The sequence below is a fragment of the Electrona antarctica genome, assembly GCF_951216825.1.
Source record: "Electrona antarctica genome assembly, chromosome: 7".
Classification (NCBI taxonomy): Eukaryota; Metazoa; Chordata; class Actinopteri; order Myctophiformes; family Myctophidae; genus Electrona; species Electrona antarctica.
In genome coordinates this window covers 17,186,348-17,206,576 of record NC_136812.1, presented here as the reverse complement: position 1 = coordinate 17,206,576, position 20,229 = coordinate 17,186,348, and the positions used below count along the sequence as shown (strand labels likewise).

General features: G+C 45.9%; 1 protein-coding gene across 4 annotated transcripts in view; it reads right to left on the bottom strand.

Moving 5' to 3' along the window:
- The window catches only part of lingo3a (leucine rich repeat and Ig domain containing 3a), a 104,272-nt gene that overhangs the window by 3,871 nt on the left and 80,172 nt on the right, over positions 1 to 20,229 (bottom strand). The window contains exon 1 of one of the 4 annotated variants that reach the window (XM_079505183.1): positions 1,789 to 1,847. The exons of the other annotated variants lie outside the window; for them this stretch is intronic. The gene's annotated coding sequence lies outside the window, so the exon portion shown is untranslated. Of the gene's footprint in view, positions 1 to 1,788; positions 1,848 to 20,229 lie in introns of those variants that run through there. 4 annotated transcript variants of the gene reach the window in all.

Below are 20,229 nucleotides of genomic sequence, written 5' to 3'. Positions count from 1 at the left end.
AGCTGCTACCTTTAAACACATCTTAAATCTGAGGGGTTTTTAAGGGGCCTTAGCCCCTCCTATAAACATCTATAGTGTAGATTCTGTCTGAACACAAACATTAAATGCCATTGACAATGAATGTCATATGTGTCTGAGCAAATCGGCTGGGTATGCTTGTGGCCACCCTTGGCCAATAAGGGACCACCATTCTTGATGATGATGTACGATGATTCACTTCACACTGTGTGATTTTTGTATACTATTCAAATAGTTTTGAGAAAAATGCTGCTATTTGTCCCAAAGTAACTGCAAAACATTGCTGATATTTGTTTCATAAAAGAGTTATACCCTGTAACATGTATATTACAATGCAATGTGACATAGCTCTGTTTACACAATGTTGTAGCCCCTCTAACTGTATATACATTCCCCATTTTAACTGTTTTTATTATACTGCATTTTGACACATACCGTACGTATACAATGTAAACGTATGTTTTCTCATGCCAATAAAGCTCATTAAGACTAATTAAAAACGACATTGGATCCATTGGAACACAGGTTCTGAAAAGGAACAGATTCCATCATCCAGTCATAAAAGGTTTCCACCGGACAGCAAGGACATACTGTACTGCATACAGTCACAGGCTTGAATGATACATCACGGAAAAAAAACAGTCAAACACAGTCGATGGTACAAATCACAGATGTCGAGGAAATGGAAAACTGTCAGACACGATGAAAACCCATTTTTTTCGTTGTCAGAATATATTATGCATTATGCATGTAACCGAATGTGACAGGATCTCAAAGGCAAAACAACACTCAGCAAGTATCCAGCATCTTACAGTATATTCTCTTCAGTGCATCCAAATGCTCACTATAGTATTTCAAGAGGACAGGGCGATGGGTGACTTTGTATTGGTGTCTGGCAAGGTCACTCGCCATGACTGCAACTGACTGCATCATCATAACTCTATCCATCACATTGTACATAGTTAATGGGCTCGTAATGGAAGAAACCTGCATCGCCTGTCCCGCCTATCCCACACACACGCATGCATGCACACGCACTCGTGTTCTTATAAACCCCCCCCCAAGGGCGGCGAATTGCAGCGTCCCCTGGGTGAACCTCTTCCTCTTGGCTGCTGGTTTCATTGTGAACAACAACACTGAACAAGCAGATCACAGTACTACCTGGCCAGGTGAAAACAAACGCCACCCTGGCTAGTTGCATTTGAATGCTTGATCTGAGGGAGGACCGCCACCCCTCCGCCCCCGCCCCCAGACTGGCCGAGCATGCCCAGGGGCGGGGGGAGGTGTTAGGAATGTAGAAAAACTAGAAATCCCCTAAAATCATCAAGGGGGCTCGAGCCCCGCAGCCTCCACGTAGTCGTCGTCACTGCGACACACACACACACACACACACACACACACACACACACACACACACACACACACACACACACACACACACACACACACACACACACACACACACACACACACACACACACACACACACACACACACACACACACACACAGATGTGTGCAATAAGCCCCTCTATAAATCCATCCTTGAATTATCAGCTAGGGTGATGGAAGCACCTTATGAAAACATGTTCCATAACATCATAATAATTGAATGTTGAAGACGGCAGAGTGGTGGAAAAGTATAAAAAAGCCATGAGACCCGGCACTCTCATTTAGCTTACGCATGAGGAGGTCCGCCGAACTATGTGTTGCGATATTAAATTGACAGGCAGGCGCAAGCACACATTCACTTGCATTTACTCTTACTTACGTGCAGTGAAAGATTCATGTGCCCGCCCACGTGTTGTTACCACAGACGGCTTGCATCTCCCCAAGGCGCTGGCTGCAACTTCTTGGGGACAGAATCAGCACATCCATAAACTCTATGGAAATCCCTTTTCTAATGCACCGAAACTCCAATGAGTTGTGCTGTCATGAATAAGGGAAGGAGGAAAACAAGTGTGGAAAGTAGTCTGCCACTGCTGAATGCTACACTTTGTAAAAAGTTACCAAATAACTGCAAGGGGGGGGGGGGGGGGGGGGGGTAGATTGGTACAGAGATACAGAAACTCTGCCACCAAAATGATAGCAAAGAAAAATATTATAGGAGATCAAAGGGACAGGTCGAGGACATGGCCTGATGAAGATCCACAACAGGATCGAAATATTGTCAGCCAAATAAAGACGTTTTTGTACCTTATTATGGTGTGCGGGCTCTGTCTAGCCCAGCACCCACCAGTCGATGCGTGTTACCTAAGAGATCAAAGGGAACCATAGTGTCAGAGGGCTTTCTAACCCCACATGCTTCAGGCTCAGATGACTTAATAAGTCCTTTCATGTCCCTGAATTCTACACATGCTCCGATTACCACCACCATCGCCTGATTAGGGAGTGAAGATTCCCATTAGTCAATCTGCCACTGCATAAATCTGACTGTATTATAATGCAATAACAAGCGGTTGGCTGAGCTTCAGGCAAAAAAAGGCGAAGGATGTGGCTTAAAAAAGTCCCCGAAAATGACACCCGTTTAATTTATTATGAGCTAGCAATTGTCATTCTGAGAAAACCGCAAGGAATATCATATAGAAATGACCCACGTCCACTACAGCATATACTATTCTCAATAGAAATCCTGATTGACCGACTGAGATAATATGACTGTAAAAGAAAAAGATGCAGTTAAAACGAAAGCACACTCATTGGGTCTCTTAACAATAGACAACTACAGGACGAGTGAGGCAGATTCTAATTTGCATAACAGCCCAGCAAAAAAAAACCTTAAAACTTACATCTTGGCATGCAGCAGAAATTTGGTACAGCTTCCCATCTCTCTGACCTTTCCTCCTCATCTACATTATTCAGGCAGCATGTCACTACTATAGAGCCTATCTCAGAGAGAGAGAGAGAGAGAGAGAGAGAGAGAGAGAGAGAGGAGAGAGAGAGATAAAGAGAGTTAAAGAGAGACAAACTTAGCCTAAGAGAAACTCACCAGATGGTTTACAAGTTTGAGATTTCTTTCCTCAAATACCATGTGGGTGGTTACTGCAACAGCAGGATTTGAGCTGAGTAACCACACACCTCCATTCCCTGACATCCCCCCCCCCCCACCCACACACACCAGACCCTTGCACACACAAAAAGAAAATATCTCCAATTTCCCCGCCAGTCACGTGGTCAGTTCTCAGTCCCCATATCTGGTAGCAGTCAGTCTCTAACAAGCCCCCCAGGCCACAGCCACCAGGCAGGCCCAGCGCACCATAGGCCAACAGCAGGTGGCTAGCAGCGCTGCCTGCAACACATACGACCTCTGTCATTGGACTCAGTCGAGGCGCAAATAGTTCCAAATAGACCTGTCCAAACGAGTGCCGCCGCTGCACATGCCAGGGTTTAAACAGCACACAAATATAACCATCAATGTCAGACATCCAAGCAACAAACACTCTGGGGGCTGATCTGCTCTCTTGTGCATCAAGCTGTGAGATTCTGCTGCTGCAGGTGTCGAGAGTAGAGTATAGGAGAGAGAGGTGGGAGTGGGTGGTTGGGTGGGTGGTTACAGGTGCAGTCTGAGTGGTTGAGGGTCAGGTGTGGAGGGATCTGAGCTGTCTCATATGACACTGTGAGAAGATTAATTGTTGACCACTTGCCCTGTGTTCACACAAGATATTTCAACTGCCCTTTAAAAAAAGCGTGTTTATGTCACCTGCCCTTTTTAGAAAGATGTGTGGAAATAGAGAGAGTGAGAGAGAGAATTATGTCTGTAGTAGTAGGTGGCAGCGTAATGTGCCTTTAGTACAGGATAAGATATTGTCAGTTATATGTTCTGTCAGCAGCAATGCATTGACTGCCATTGAAAGGACAATACTGGAGGTGTCTAATGTCACATGGCAGCTGTCCAAGACCGGCTCTATGTAAAAACCAATGAATAATATATGGAATCATTGTGTATGTATATATATATATATATACTGTATATATATTATCACCTGGATATTCATCGTTGCCTGCGGATCTCAAACAGAGGGTCTATCAGTCTGAGCCATAGTCGAGGACTGAATAGACAGAATAGCATTTGATCAACACATCAGCCATGGCAGACCTCTTTCTGCAGTGAGGTCACTCTCTGCTACAGTTAACGGCAGTGCAAGAAATCTTTTTAAATGGTGGTTTGATGATATTCAAATAATATGAACAAATTCGAATAATGTTTACAGCAGCCTATATGTTAAAAATCACACCCGTGTGAACTGAGTGGTGTAAGGTAATGAAATCATGTCTGACGTAATGTGTGCAGAGAAAATGAGCATGGTTGCTATGTTCACCCTGTTCACCCGGGTGTGATTTAATTACGTCATAAATTATTTTGAACATAGCAACCATGCTCATTTTTTCTGCACACAAAAGCCAGTTGTAGGAGTGGTTTACACCACTCAAAAATGGTATTTGAACAACTAGATCTGCTCTCCACATTGGCGGAGGGTGTGTAGAGTCCAGGATCACATTAGATAATTGACACAGGGGTGAAAAATGAACAACTAGATCTGCCCCACTCCCAACATTCAGTTGAGCAGTTTTTGAGTGGTGCAAACCACTCCAACAACCAGCTTTGTCTGTACCCGTGTATGTACCTGTACGTGGGTGTACCTGTACGTGGGACCAAAGAAAATGAGCATGGTTACTATGGTCACTGACATTACGTCAGACCACAGCTGATCAGGCTATATAAGACCTTGCACCACTCAGTTCACACGGGTGTGATTTTTTTTTATTGTATCAGGCCATGCTATATAAAACAGGATTTGTCTAGTACCCCCTAAAAAGTAGACCCATCACTGCTCATATTGTCACGTGCATAAAGATGTCCATTTGTATTTCAATGTGGGGACAATAGCAGCTTGCTATTGAACAGTGCACCGCCTTCATTACCAAACTGCATAATAACTTAATATTGATGGCTAAATGTTGGACAGGGAAGCCATGCTGTTAGCAGACTATTTGCTCTTCATGCACCTGTCATGAAATTAGCCAAGTTTACTGTTACATACTTGGCCGTCTCCGCTATCAACAGACTGTAAACCAGCAGGCTTGATGAGATACAGACAGCGTTGCAAGCAGTTGGCTGCTAACCCGCAAGTTCCTGTGTTCCCTTAGTTATATGAAACAATAGACGTGTGTACTGTAGATTCATGCTGCAAGGCAGGGCACCGAGTGCATCACACTGAGCGAAAAGACGGATCGACAGAGCCAGTCAGTGGGTACAATGTACCCACTGACCCAATGTCTCTTCCATCAGCATATGGTACTGTGTACTTTAAATCCTCGTTCCATTCACCTGAAATTCCAACATGAAAACTGATAAAAGCAAGCATAATCATGTTATGGCAACACAAAGCCACTTAAAATGAACACATTAGTTTGCTTTTAAATTATAACATACAGGGCACGTTCCAATGCATCTATGCACATGGAATGCATGTCTCATATTTCGCATGGATTTGTTGTATTGTCCGCCTTCTTTATAATTAGATGGAGTGAGAGTCCTGCATGTCTAGAGTAGACTGCCATTCTGCATTGGTCCCTGACCCTGTGAGCTCATAGCCTGAAGAACAGATTCATCTGTAAACCCGATTTAGACATAGTTACTCACAGTTGTATTGCACCCCGGACAAAATAGATCTGCAAGCTCACAATGCAAGCTCACAAAGTGTGTAGATCTCTTATTTCCGCTGCCTGACAAAATGACCAACCGAGTATAAATCAGGCAGTGGAGACAGTGGAGTGGGCGGCCCGACTGACCCTGAATTCATGTGTTCTCTGACTGCAGCCCAATTACCCTTCAACCACTGCAGCCACCAAATGAGAATGGAAGTGTGTGTGTGTCTGTGTGTGTGTTGCGCGTGCGTGTGCGAATGCGTGCGTGTATGAATATGAGTATTAGAAAGCTATATATAAGCTATAGCGTCACAGAAATGTTCTTTCTTTCGTGCAGACCAAGCTAACCAAGTGCAGGTTAGCTAGCAACAGAGCCAGATTTAGACTGGAGTGGGCTGTGTGACGTGTAGTAAAGGGTAAGGGGCTCAGTGTTCAACCACTACCTCCGCTCAAAAGCATGTACACTGGCAACCATCTCTGCATTGCTTTCCCTCACCTTCATCTCTCCTCTCTTCCTCTACCTCCTCTTGTCTTTTTCGCCTTGTCCACCAAACGGGGAGTTGAAAGGCAGTAAATTAAGCTAATGAGGCTGTTTATGCAAATTGTGTCCTTTTCTTTGCTATTTTAAGTTTGACGTCCTGTTGCAACACGGCCGACATTTAGGTGGGATCAGACGGAGGCCACCGCTGGTGCCCGAGCAAATCGAACACATTATACTCCGGCCTCCACGAAGCCCTGCTTAATGTATGCAAACAGCTAAGTCTGCCTAATAATCCACGACCCATTTCTCTCTCTGTCTCTGCCTGTGTGTGGGTGTGTGTGTGTGTGTGTTTTGATGCTTCAGCCCACATCTTGAGTAGGTGAAAAGCAAATGGAAACGGTAAATCTTTTTCCCAAAGAAACCATTCCCTCATGATGTATGCCCCCTATAGCGTTGCCATGCGGGCCTTGGCCAGGGTACTATGACGCAGGTGTAGGACACAGGTGAGATATTGCAGGGAGCGTGAGCATGAAAGAGAGAGAGTGTGTGTGTGTGTGTGTGTGTGTGTGTGTGTGTGTGTGTGTGTGTGTGCGTGCGTGTGTGCGGGGGTGTAGCTAAGTACTCTTCAGGATGCCATGCAGGCAGAAGCACACTCCTGAAATGGATGGACTTACATTGATTTCACTTTCCACCATGCCCACTCATTATGCCTTATATAAGCCGTAAATGTGTGTGTTAAAAGTGCATGCTATGTATGTGTGTGTGTGTGTGTGCTTGGGCTGAATACAGTATGTCACAGCTGGGGACATGCCACTAATTCAGACTGAGGGGAACCGTCACCAGCAAGCCCTTCAGTCTGTTTAGGGAGGCCTTGAGCACTACCCAGGGAACACACACACACACACACACACACACACACACACACACACACACACACACACACACACACACACACACAGTGTCACACACACACACACACACACACACACACACACACACACACACACACACACACACACACACACAGAACAAGAGAGGGAATGAGAGAAGCAAGATTGATTTGCTAGATACAGGTCCTGTTCCCATCGGTGCCCCTGTACCTGCCACCTTGTAGCCAGGTGATGGATCACCACCGTAGTGCCAAGGCCACGCCACCCACCACCGCAAGGACACCCAGGCATCGGATAGAAAACAGCAAGTGGCAGAGGTGGAATGTGTGTGTGTGTGGCATGTGTACTGTTCGTCAACGTGAGTGTGTGGTGCGCAAATGGCGCACACACCCATCTGTCTGTGTATGGAAGATGAGAGGCGTCAACAGCTACGGGTATAGCGTGTGTGTGTGTGTGTTTGCGCATGCGTGTGCGTGTGTGCGGCGTGCGCGTGTGTGTGCATGCGTGTGTTGTGGACATTGCGTTGACAGGAGAGGTCAGCAGAAGATGGACTAGGGGCGGTGTGCAGACCACTTATTTAACCGAATGTATGCCAATCACTCCGCGACGGAGAGTGTTTTCTTTTTGCTTTTACTCACATGTCAGACAGCCTCCACTCGGAAGGATCCGACACGCACGCGGCCGCGTGCACGCTTAATAGTCCCTTTTCTCCTCAAAATGAGACAAGCTGCAATCTTTGAGACCTTATAAAAGTCTAAACTTTGATCACGCAAGAAAGAAAGTGAATCCATCCCGCGACGATGCATAGCCTGGAATGACAATGGCCGCGTTTCCCGTACAGATTTTTAGGAAAAACGGGGTTGCTTCTAAATTCATTCATGCAGGAGGCCTTATGACACGTAAGGCTGTGCTCTATCTAGGTATTCTATGTCTATCTTGTCGTGTTTGATGGCGTTTTCCAAAAAAGGACATGGTGTCTGATTCGCTGCCCATGCAGCCAATTATGCAGCAGAAAGGCTTCTGTTTGCGGCCTAGAGGGCCGCAAACAGAAGCCTAGAGCCCTATGCGCGTGCGTAGAACTTTGAAGATGAAGAAGATGCGTAAGAAATCTGTATGGGAAACGCGGCCAATGTGGCTCAAATATGGACGGATATCACTTCCGGGGCGGGCGGAAGTGACCTGTCTTGTAAGCTTATAACACGGATTTCTTTGGCACTGGCGTAGACGGGAAGCACACATTGTGTTAGCGTGGTTTTGCCCTCCGCACTGCAACAAAAGCACTGATATTAACTAATACTATTATATATCCATGATATTTATGTACTGTACTGTACTGTACTGTACTGTACTGTACTGTACTACTGTTCATACCGTATACTGGTTTTATAAGTGCTGATGATAGCGCTTTCCACTATAACAAAGGGCTCTTGCGTTGCCTTATGTTGTCTTATGTCTCACTAACTATCCTATGTCCTACTGTGTGTCTCACTAGCTGTCCTATGCAAAGTTGTACAATGAAACCAAAGGACACAAAGGGGTGAGGATAAAGAATGTGACTTGCCATGTGCAATGAATTTTTTACGAGAGAAACGTTTGAGGGCTTGTGGACACGGAGGCCTCTATGAGCGGGGCCTGAATAATTGACGACGTCACGGTCCACGGTCATGACCCACTGACATAGAGCTATTGACCTTACTCCCATAGAGCCCTACCTATAGGCAGGCATAAACACGACACTGTATGTGCATGGAAAGCACGTTCAGAACTGTCTTCATAAACAACATAGCATAGAGGGAGAAAGGAAATTAACCTGAATGTTTCCATTCCAATTAAGAGCTATAGGACCCCCAAATAACCATAGCCTCTGACTGCAGTCCCCCATATTGCAGAATGGCATTAGAACATTGCTGGCCCACAATAACCTATGTGGTCTGGAAGGAGACCTGTGCTCCGATGAGCACATTATTCTAGTTTCAGTGTTGACTTTGTCGACTAAAACTAAGACGAAAAATGTTTGTCGCCTACCCTTTTCCACTGACGAAAACTAAATGGAAACTAAATAAAAACTAAGCTATGATGACCAAAACTAAGACTAAATATACTGACAATTTCGTCAACAAATACAAATTAGACTAAATTGTTAGGAAGGGACTAGTGGACAAGATATCCAGTGTAATTTATTTACAATTGGTTGCTTGCTGAAAATAGCCGATCTACAAGCTCACAATGCGTCGCACTGCGACGCATTGTGAGCTTGTAAATCGGCTATTTTCGGCTAAGTGTAAAAAGGTGCATCAAAAGTGCATCAAGGCCCGCCAAGATACATTTTAGTCGACTAAATCACCTGTAGATTTTGTCGACTAAAATTTTATGATATTTAGTCGACTAAAACTAGACTAACACTAAAACATTCCAGGTGACTAAAACTAAATGAAAACTATTCAAGAGACTATGCCTAAAACTAAAATCAAAATTTGCTGCCAAAAACAACACTGTCTAGTTTTCCTCTCCTTTCCAATGATCTCCCCACTTTGAAAACCACTGCAGTATGGACTTTGCAGAAAAGCTGCAACCGCAAGAGAGAGAAAATGTGCACGGTTCTAAATCCTCTCTGCTAGTTTAAGCTCCTATTAAGCATCCTGACACTAGATTTAAAACAGTGCTCCACTTGGTTTTTATTGACGTTGCTGCCAATGTCTCGAGACATTGGAGCAGCGATGTCTCTCATTGTCTCCACAGCATGCAACCTGTTGTTTTATCGGCTTGGGCTGACACCTTGCATGCAGCTGCTTTTAAAGGCTGATTTATACTGTACTTCAGGGTTCCCCAATAGGCGGCCCGCGGAGCGCCCCCTTTTGAAAAAATGTTTTTTGCTTTGTTTTGGGGGGGTGTCCCAGATATAAATGGCATTAAATGGGGGTCAGTAGCCTATGCATGTCAAACTGGGCACCCCCTCAAGGACCACTGGTGGTTCCCGGACCACTGGTTGAGAACAATTTTTAATTAATTAATGAAAAAATAAAAAACCCAATTTTTCGCGTGTGCGGACTCGGCCCCCAGCTTGGTTCCCTAGTCAAAATATGGCCCTTGAGGAAAATTAATTGGGGAACCCTGCTGTACTTAGGTGCGTGTCGGTGTCATGCACTGAAAACAGCAGATCTACAAGCCCAGAACATGTCGCGTCCTGAGCTTGTAGATCGGCATTTTTCACCTTGCGACACTGACATGATGCAACTAAGTACAACCGAGGATTAAAGGTCCTTGCAAAGATTGTGGCGGGGATAGGTCCCACACAAACACTCCCAAACAATCAAAAGCCCCTCCAGGCAAAGTCAGTTTGAGTTAACACAAAGAAGGGCTGTGGCTCAAAAGAACATTAAGTTAGATGCCACTTTGCGAGGGCCACAGTCCATCAGAGTAATGCACTGTGACACATTCTCTCCCAGTCAGGAACACTGACTCAATGAGAGCCATCGAGGTTGATAAGAACACCCTTTGCTGCGTTAACTTACCAGTCCACAACCTCACACATCTTTCATTATCAACACACTGTAACTTTAATTCATCATCGTGTCCAATCACTTCAGGGTCGATTACGTGACAGGCTTATTTATTGTTCTTATATACATATTTCAGGACCACATGAAAAACCACTGCTAAATAGAATGATAAAGAATGAATATCTAATTGTTTCCTTAATTTATTCAAAATTCATGTTGCTACATTCAATGAATGTACATTCAACATTCATGATTTCTATTAGCTCAAAAATATTTTTTCTTGTTCTAAAAATATGGACGAATGGACCATGCCACTGGTTTCTACTGACCCACTTTGAAGCCTCGAGTTCAGTGACAAATGAGTGCTATTAGTGTGAAGGGGAGTGAGCGGTGGGTCTTCACTTAGCAGAACTCTGGCTGTCTTGTCAATCACAACGTAGTCAGCCCCGAAAGCATACCCTTCTTTATCATCAATTTAAAAATGAACCATAATTTACAAAAATGCATATCATGCATCGTGTGAAAGAAGACTTGAGACCAGCGATTGAATACATGAAGTCTTTGTGAAAATGTTTATTACAGTAATAAAACATGTTATGAACCTAACATCCGGTACTCTGCTAGGCGAGTACATAAAAGTCATGCACCTGTCATTGTGTAAAGCTTGTGGAAGCTGCTTTAACAGTGGAGGAGCATAAAATTGGATTTGTTACGGAGGTCAGTGTCCTTTAGTCGTGTGTCGCATTGTGGGGTAATATTGTTTGGAAGAGAGCCAACAGCACACATCTACTATACAGCACGTGTGCCCTTGAAAGCACCCCGATCAATTACCAAATGTAATGACTTGAAACATTCATTACTCTGTGTGACCATTTATGAGATACCACACAGCAAATGGCTCTTTGTCACCTGCTCTGAGCCCTGAGGTGGTGGTTTAGGTATGCATGACGTCTGCTCAATCTATTACTGTACAACACGCTCAACTCTTTCCTGATGAGATGAGGAATCAGGGAAATTATTATAATACTGAATACATCAATCATTCCTCTTCCAGACTTTCAGTAATTTATTCAGTGACTGAACCGCTCCCCAAATACGCACGCGCACACGCACACGCACACGCACACACACACACACACACACACACACACACACACACACACACACACACACACACACACACACACACACACACACACATACCTCAGGTGTAATATAATGTGATCTTTTAATTGTGCCTCTGATTAGACAGATTGGTGGAAGGTGACTCTGTCCAGTACTTTATCTCTTGGCTTTCATTACTTGCTTGGCTGGCTGTTCTGTCCTGTCACCAGCCATCACTTCAACCCGGCCCATCACCAGCCTGTTGGCTTGACTGCTCTACACTTTCCATCACATTAATGCCAGAGATGGGGCGTATGAGGCCAGCGAAGTCCTACACCACAGCTGTTACACACTGTAATTCACACTTAAATTGTTTCTCTTTCTCCCTCATCCGCACGCAAGCACGGATGCAGACTCGCACACATGCTCACACTACATACAGAACTACTGAAGCCAAAGCCTGGGACAGGCAGATGTGCATATATATAGACATACAGTACGTATGAGAGTGCCAAGTCCACGCCACCCACCACATGCGCTCTATGTGTTCTTCCATCTGTTGTGCACAGAAATGCCGAAATGAGCGCGAGCTGTAAATCAAAAGGTCAGTGTGGTACAGTCGGTCTCGAAGGACTCCATTTGTTTACCAGCAATCATGATGGCTGGAGGCAGAATGATCTACACACACATACAGTAATTTACACTTTCAGAGTTAAAGGAACAGAATGCCTCATATTCGGTACGCAGTGGCCGGTCATTTATTCCACACTTGCTCGGGTCAAACAAACATTGTCTTTGCCCTTATTGGTCCCAGAGTGCAGTGACTCATAAGGTATGTATCACAATGTATGTGTGCACGAACCACACTGTAGCTCTAATCCAGCTTGAAGCCCCAGGCTGCCTGTGTCCTTCTCAACGGTTTCATTACAAGGACCCTGTCCTTTAGACTTGCCTTTCACTGCACGACCGACCCCTGCTAATCAACCAGCCCAGCAGCACGCACGCACGCACGCACGCACACACGCACACACACACACACACAGCTCCTTTATCTTGTATTTATCCATTACTTCCACGCAGGAACATGAGAACTACTCACTAAACCACACTTGCAAGACAAGGACACTGACAGAGCAGTCAAACAGAGAGAGCTAGCAACTGTAGAGGAGACATATACCTGTAGTTTCCGCCTGCAATCCATCGAGATTGCATGAGAAAGAAAAGTCAGACAAGAGGTGCAAGCCAGCATGGGAGCTATGTGTAAAAATGAAAGTAATCATCTGGCCCGGCCGGCGGTGCTGCCGGATTTAAAACTATTCATAATTCATCACTCGACAGCAGTGAGGTGGAGAAAGTTTCTTTCCATTTAATAAACCAGGCCTGCAGAGATGTCTGCAAGCCAGGCCCTGTTCACATCACACAGATCAACCTATACAGAAGGTGCTGCAGAAGGTCCCAGGGGGGGCAAAAAAAGGCTTGGTCTGTGTAGTACTATTGTGTATGACTGTTTCACCCCCATACCAGTTCGTTCCTGGAGAAATCCCTCCATGATGTTCACAAAGAGATTAACTAACTGAGCTACTGTCAGTCTATCAGCTATCAATGTGAAAATCCCAATTAGACAGCTTCCTAAGCCACACTGGCTAAAGTTCTTGGAGACATGGCAAAGATGTCCAATGGGGCTCATTTAAGCTAGTAGCATTTACACTAGGCAGTCCATTTGGGACTTAAATCCGCCGGTCCGCCCACATCTATGTCAAGCCAAGCTGCATAAGCAGTGACCTCTCGAGCACCTCTCTGCTCACACTGGTCACATCAATATGACCCTGGTAGAATGCACAGGGCTTAATATATCATTGATTCGTGAATGGTCTATACATTCCTGCACTGCCTTCACAATGTATATTACATTCAGCCATTCATACACACACATTCACACACCAAAGGAGGCGACCATGCAAGCCACCAACCTGCTAGTCGGGAGCATGTTAAGGCTCCTCCATGAGCCCCTGCCTGCAAAAGATGTCTGAATAAACGAGCAGTAGCTAATTATGGTTACTTGTACAGAACACTTCAGTGGGGCGAACATGAACTTGCTGGCACATAGAGTATGCAATTAAATTCTTGTGAAATATTTACTATGACACCTCCTCTGCAAGATGAGGATGAAGTCGTTCTCTGGGTTGCAACCACAACATTTTAGGATGCAAGCAGAATGCACGTTACAAACACATGTATTGGCCAGCGGAGGCCAATGTCTACTCTGTAGACATTTAACGGGGAGCTTAACCAATTAAACCAGGAAAGCTATTATATTGGCTATTAAAAAATAGCAGAGGTACAAGCTTTCAGCTCGCAGATCTGCTATTTTTTTAATAATGTTTGAAAATGTGTTAAAATCTTTGAATATATGAGAACCACTGATATAACAACGTAGGTTTAAAAAAAATCTAAATTCAACTGTCATTAATATACCTTAAGAGTTATTGGAAATAATAATAAAATAAATCATACCTGTGTGAGGGCCCCTCTTATTATTATTATTATTATTTTTTTTTTAATTCTTTATTTACCCAGGGAAGTAGCTGAGCACAGGTGCTCATTTTCAGCAACGCCCTGCACATAGAAACACACAGACAGACACACACACACACACACACACATTAAAACCTGGGAGCTGACCAGTACAACCACAGTCTTATACTGTTGGCCACTAAGCAGCTCCAGGGGGAGCAGTTGGGGGTTCAGTGCCTTGCTCAAGGGCACTTCAGCGGTGTTGGGTGAGTGATGAGAATCACTTCCCCACCCAGATTTTTCCTGCCCGTCCGGGGAATCGAACCGGCAACCTTTCGGCAACAAGGGCGCTCCTCTAACCCTTGGGCCACCGCTGCCCCCAATCATCATACATTATCTCATTCTGGCCAATCACAATTTGCGTCCTCACTTTTCCGTCTTCAGTTTTATCTTCAATGTTTGTGTTTACTGTGCACAAACCCGGAAAGCTGAAAACACCCTTATGTGTTACCTAGAACTGGAGGTCTAGAACTTGGGGTCATGTGATCAGTGACATCACATCGGTGTATTCTGCAAGCCAAATGGTGTGTTCACACGGGCAGATGAAACGATGCAAAGACGCCGTTGTGAGTTGATTTGGAACAGCTACATCTCTCTAGGTCGTCCTCAGACGAGCCCTCCATCGTCGTTTCCAGTCATCCCGGTTCTCCATACATCTGGCCAGTTCGTTGGTACTTTGCGTTCCTGCATCGCTCTTGAGTACATCCACATATGTTAGAGTGGGACGTCCTCGTGATCGATGCCCGTGTGTTGGTTCCCAAAGCACCAGTTTGCTGGCTGGCAGTTCTTGATGCCTTTGGCAGTGTCCTGCTAGTCTCATTCTCCTGGCTGTTATTTTCTGGCTCACCCTTGGTAATCCCTCATACAGAGTCTTGTTAGTAACATGTACAGTCTTGCTGATGTTAAGTACTGCACGCAGCATTCTGGTGTAGCACCCGTCAAGGGACTTCTGCAGGGTTGGCTTCAGGGTCCAGCATTCACTGCCGTATAGGAGAACAGACTCCACTGTTGCGTAGAAGAAGCTGAGTTTGATTTGTCGGGGGAGATTGAAGTTCCATACACTGGTCATGCCATTCAGGGCCCTCCATGCAAGTGCCTTCCTCACTTTCAAATCTTGCTCGGTTGAGTTGACCCATGAGCCCAGGTACTTGAAGTCCTTGACTTCCTTCAGCACAGTGCCTCCTGTTGTTGTGAGAGGTGGATGTTCCGGTGAGATGTTATAGGTGATAACCTCAGTTTTCTTGGCATTTAGCCTAAGGCCAACATTGGCACACTCCAGCTCTACTCTGTTCAGGAGTTCCTGAGCTTGTTCCACGTTGTCGGAGAGCAGGCTGATGTCATCCGCATAGTCCAGGTCTGTCAGGACTACTTTGGGATGTCGTCTCGACCTCCTTGGTGTTAGGGTGAAGCCAAGATCCTGCTCTCGTCCACTGATGGCTTTCCTGAGTGCATAGTCCAGGACTATGATGAAGAGGAAGGGAGCTAGGGTATCCCCCTGCATTACCCCAGCCCGGATATCAAACTCCTCGCTGTTGCCATCTGGGGTCACCACCTTGGCCCTTGTTCCTGCATACATGGTCTCTATTGCCCGGAGCAAGTTGGGAGGGACACCGTAGGCCTTAAGGATCTTCACCATTGTGCCTCTGTGAATAGAGTCAAAAGCCTTTTTGAAGTCGATGAAGCAGAGAACAGCAGTCAAGTTATCCTTCTTCACCTCCTCAATCATTCTCCTCAGTGCCAAGATCTGTGCTACGGTAGTTCTCCCCTCTCTGAAGCCATTTTGGTTCTCCCTCAGGAGAGGGTCGATGGCATGCCGTATCCTGTTTAGGATCATTCTGTTGTAAACCTTTGCAGTGATACAAGTTAGGCTGATGCCTCGGTAGTTGTCTGGCTTTGAGAGGTCCCCTGCTTTAGGCACTGGAATGATGTTAGACAGAGACCATATTTCAGGCTGTTTGTTGTTCATTAGTGCCAGGTTGCAAAACTCCAGGGTGAGGTCATCAAGGTCACAGTTCTTAAGGACCTCTGGGGGTATGCCATCTGGCCCAGCACTCTTGCCCTCCCTCACTGTGGATTTCGCCTTGGAAAGCTCACTGGTCGTGAAGGGACCATCTTCGATGTCCAGGCCCTGGAGGATTGCCGGCACATCCTCCTCAACTCCATCCGCTGCTGTATCCAGGAGCCCCCGGAAGTGGCCGAACCAGGTAGTCACCCTGTCCTCTGGGCTGTGTCCCTCCACCTGTCCCTCCTTAGCTCTCTTCCTCCCAGTCATCTCATTGATGACTCTCCAGGCCTCCCCATATTGCCGTTCACCATGCGCTGCCTGCACTCTTTGTACGCTCTCCATCAGTTCCTCTCCTTTTATGGTGTCGTATGTACTGAAGAGAAACTGCTTGGCTTCATTCAGTACAACACGTCTCTCCACGGTTGGTTCACGCTCAAAGTTGAGCCGTGCTTCCTCCACCCTGCTGCGTGCAGCTACAACCTCCGGATGTCTGGACCGCATGGACACTCTGGCTTTGTCCAGCATTGGCACGCACAGCCTGGTCGCCTCCTCATTCGCAACAACGAATCTCTCGTATTCGCTGCTGGGCTCAGCTCCCTTGTCCAGCTGCCGAAAGCGCTTCCTAACCTCCTCCGTGTACCTGGCTTGCAGGCATGGGTCGGCTGCGAATGCCTTCCAGTCGTGCCGGATCTTGGGGCTTGGCTTGGGGACCCTGAGGCTCAGTCGCACCCTCATGGAGACCACGCGGTGGTCTGAGCCCACAGAGCTGAAAGTGCTGAACGATTCAGCATTCAAGATGGAGCTCCTCCACTTTCGCCTTACAAGTATGTAGTCCAGCTGACGTACAGTACCTGTGGCTCGGTCTCGGAAGGTCCATCTCTTGCCTGTTCTTTTCTGGAACATGGTGTTCGCTGCCAGGAGCTGGTGTTCCATGAGGAGGGCGTTGAGGTGTGTGCCATTGCGGTTGGTAGAGTCGTGGTATGGGAAGGGTACGTCCTCTGGACCGAGCCTTGCATTGAAGTCCCCCAGGATTGCCAGGAAGTTGTGTGCTGGGACATCTTGGACTGCTGTTGCAAGGTCCTCGTAGAACTTCTCCACTTCCACAGATGGTGCCACGTTGGTGGGTGAGTACACGACTATGACTGTTGTTACTGGGTTGCCTGAGAACTCTGCGATGAGGATCCTATCGGTATGGTGGTAAACCCGACGGAGAGCCTTACGTGCCAGAGAACCCAGCATTAGCCCTACACCCCCTGTTGCAGCCTGGGCCTCGTTTCGCCACGCAGATGAAGTGATGAGCGTGCATCTCTCCACTCTGCGGTACACGATCCGCTCTTCAGTGTGCACTCTTCTGTGTTCTTGGATCCCCAGGATCTCTACTCCACACTTCTCAGCACAGTGTGCTAGCTCCACCAATCTTGCTTCTTCTCTCACTGTGCATGCGTTGAAGGTTCCCATTACAAATGGTCTCCGACAACGCAAGAGTGCATTGGACGGGGTGCTGTGATCGGACAGGGCCCTCCCTTGCGGGTTTAAGGTCCTATCGTCATGGTGTCCTCCGGGAGGAGGACCAGCACCACCGTCCTCTGCACATGCACCTTTGCAACGTCATGTCGCTGGCTTCCTTTGACAATGAATGGTAGACTGCAACGTTTAATCTGCTCCGTGTGAGCGCAACAAGAGTACACCAACTTGTGATGTCACTGATCACATGCCCCCAAGTTCTAGGCACACAACAACTCTAGGTTATATTAATGACCTAGTTCAATGTTGAAAATGAGTGGTATTCCCCTTTAAAGGTTTCATGACATTCATTTTCATTTATTTTTAGATTTCTTTTAGGTTTTGTGACCTCAATTACACCCAAAAACCTGAACTTTGAACATTCAGTGGATTTTCTGTGGTCTGGGATTTTCTCCGTGTCTGTGAAGCCTTTTTGAGCTGCAATGAAAACAGGCAAAACAGTGACATCTGCTGGCAAATCCCTATGTCATATATGGGATTTGTGGACTCTTACCTCACACTTCAGAGGCAAATCAGCGATCAACCAGTAGGAGGAATAGTGCAGTGACCAGGACACAATCCCCTCCCTGCTTACCACCCACAAACATGGTGAAGCGCACAGCGATATGTTTTTTCTTTTTTCCTTTATGTAAATTTTGTATATCGCACCGTGTAATAATTATTATGTGCTTTATAAATAGTTTTTTGAGGGGTGGTACCTATGCCCAGCTTTCCAGGTTTGTGTTAACACAAACATTGAAGACAAAAGTGAGGACGGAAAAGTGAGGACGCAAATTGTGATTGGCCGGAATGAGATGACATGTATGATGATGTATGATGATAAGAGCGCCCCTCACTTTTATTCACTATTTCAACTTCTTCTTCTTTTTTAAAGTTGTGAAAACAAAGTGGAGACACTGTACTCTAAAATTGACTTTTCTGTGACTGAAACAGCACAAAAGTACAGCTTGTCGATGATGACACAACCCCAGAGGTGACCTTGTTTGTCAGAGGTGTTATAATGTTCTACGGCAGTCTGGCGACATGCAGTTCTGGACAAGGCACTGACCTGAAGGAAAGAGGAAGGCTGTGGCACACAGGGAGGAGCAGGCAGGGGAGAAAGGAGATGACTTGTAGGAAAAACGCCCCAGTGGAGGGCAGAGAGAGAGAGAGAGAGAGAGAGAGAGAGAGAGAGATGAGGACAGGAGAAGGGGAGACGGGGAAAAGTACTGTATGGACATTCAGAACAGAAGTAAAAAAAAAGAACATGAGCTATTCAATGAAACGAAGCTAATAATAAAATAAGCAAGGAGAAACATGTCATAATGCTAAAAGTGCAATTCAAAATAGTCAATACATCATGTTTCTTCAGGAATAGGCATGTAACGATATATCGTTACATGCATATAACTGTCCCTGTCTGAGCATTCAGAGATTCCAGCGTAATGATTAAATGTACTGAGCATACGTCTACTGTATATCTTGCTGCGCTGTCCATATTTCAGCGAGCTTGTTTACTATGTCCTATTATTCACTCCCACCCTCTAATCCTGAGCCGGTGGGAATTGCAGCGCTGCCCGGCCCACTCCCCATCTTTAGCCTATATTCAGCTTTAATCTCACCGCTGCCTAGAATGGTGGGACAGCTGGCAGCTTGGAACAGACAAAAACACATTAGTAAGTTGCTTAACCCATTGTTAAGCAATTTACAAGTGCACAGATGGTTAAGCAATAAGCAAACAGTGAAATTAAATCTCTCTCTTGCAACATCATTGCTGATGCCTCCCCCAGCTACTTTTGAGGAAGATTTATGTACAGTAGGAATACCAGAGTTAACCAGTTGAGCCTTATTTCATACTTCATCGTTACATCTCATACACATACAGCATCGCAATGTGAGCTTGTACTGTAGATTGGCTATACAGTATTTCCACTATTACTTTTAGAGTTTAGGACGTCACACACACACACACACACACACACACACACACACACACACACACACACACACACACACACACACACACACACACACACACACACACACACACACACACACACACACGTATAACATAACATAACAATGCACGTGCATTGTTATGACCCGTTTCAGCAGCTACAGTACAGTATGGCCAGATGTTTTGAAGCGCTCAAGTGATGGTCTCTGCAGCCAGGGCACGTTCCTCCACTAAACAGAAAAGGGAACGTGCACAGGCCTCAGTCTCTACACACCAATGCTTTGTCACGCAGTCGGGCCATCGAGAAGTGCCTGTGGACTCTGCGCCCAATAATAATCGGTCATATTTTGAGCAGTGTGTCCTGCCCCATCGATGGGAGCCAGACATCAGCGGATCTCGTTTGTTTAATCGGCTGCAGGACTCTGGGAAGGAAGAGCATTTCACTTGCATTTGGCATTTGCCCTATAGGGCACTTGTACAGCACGCACTGAGAGACAAAGACAGAGTGAGCCAGGGAGAGAGAGAGAGAGAGAGAGAGAGAGAGAAGAC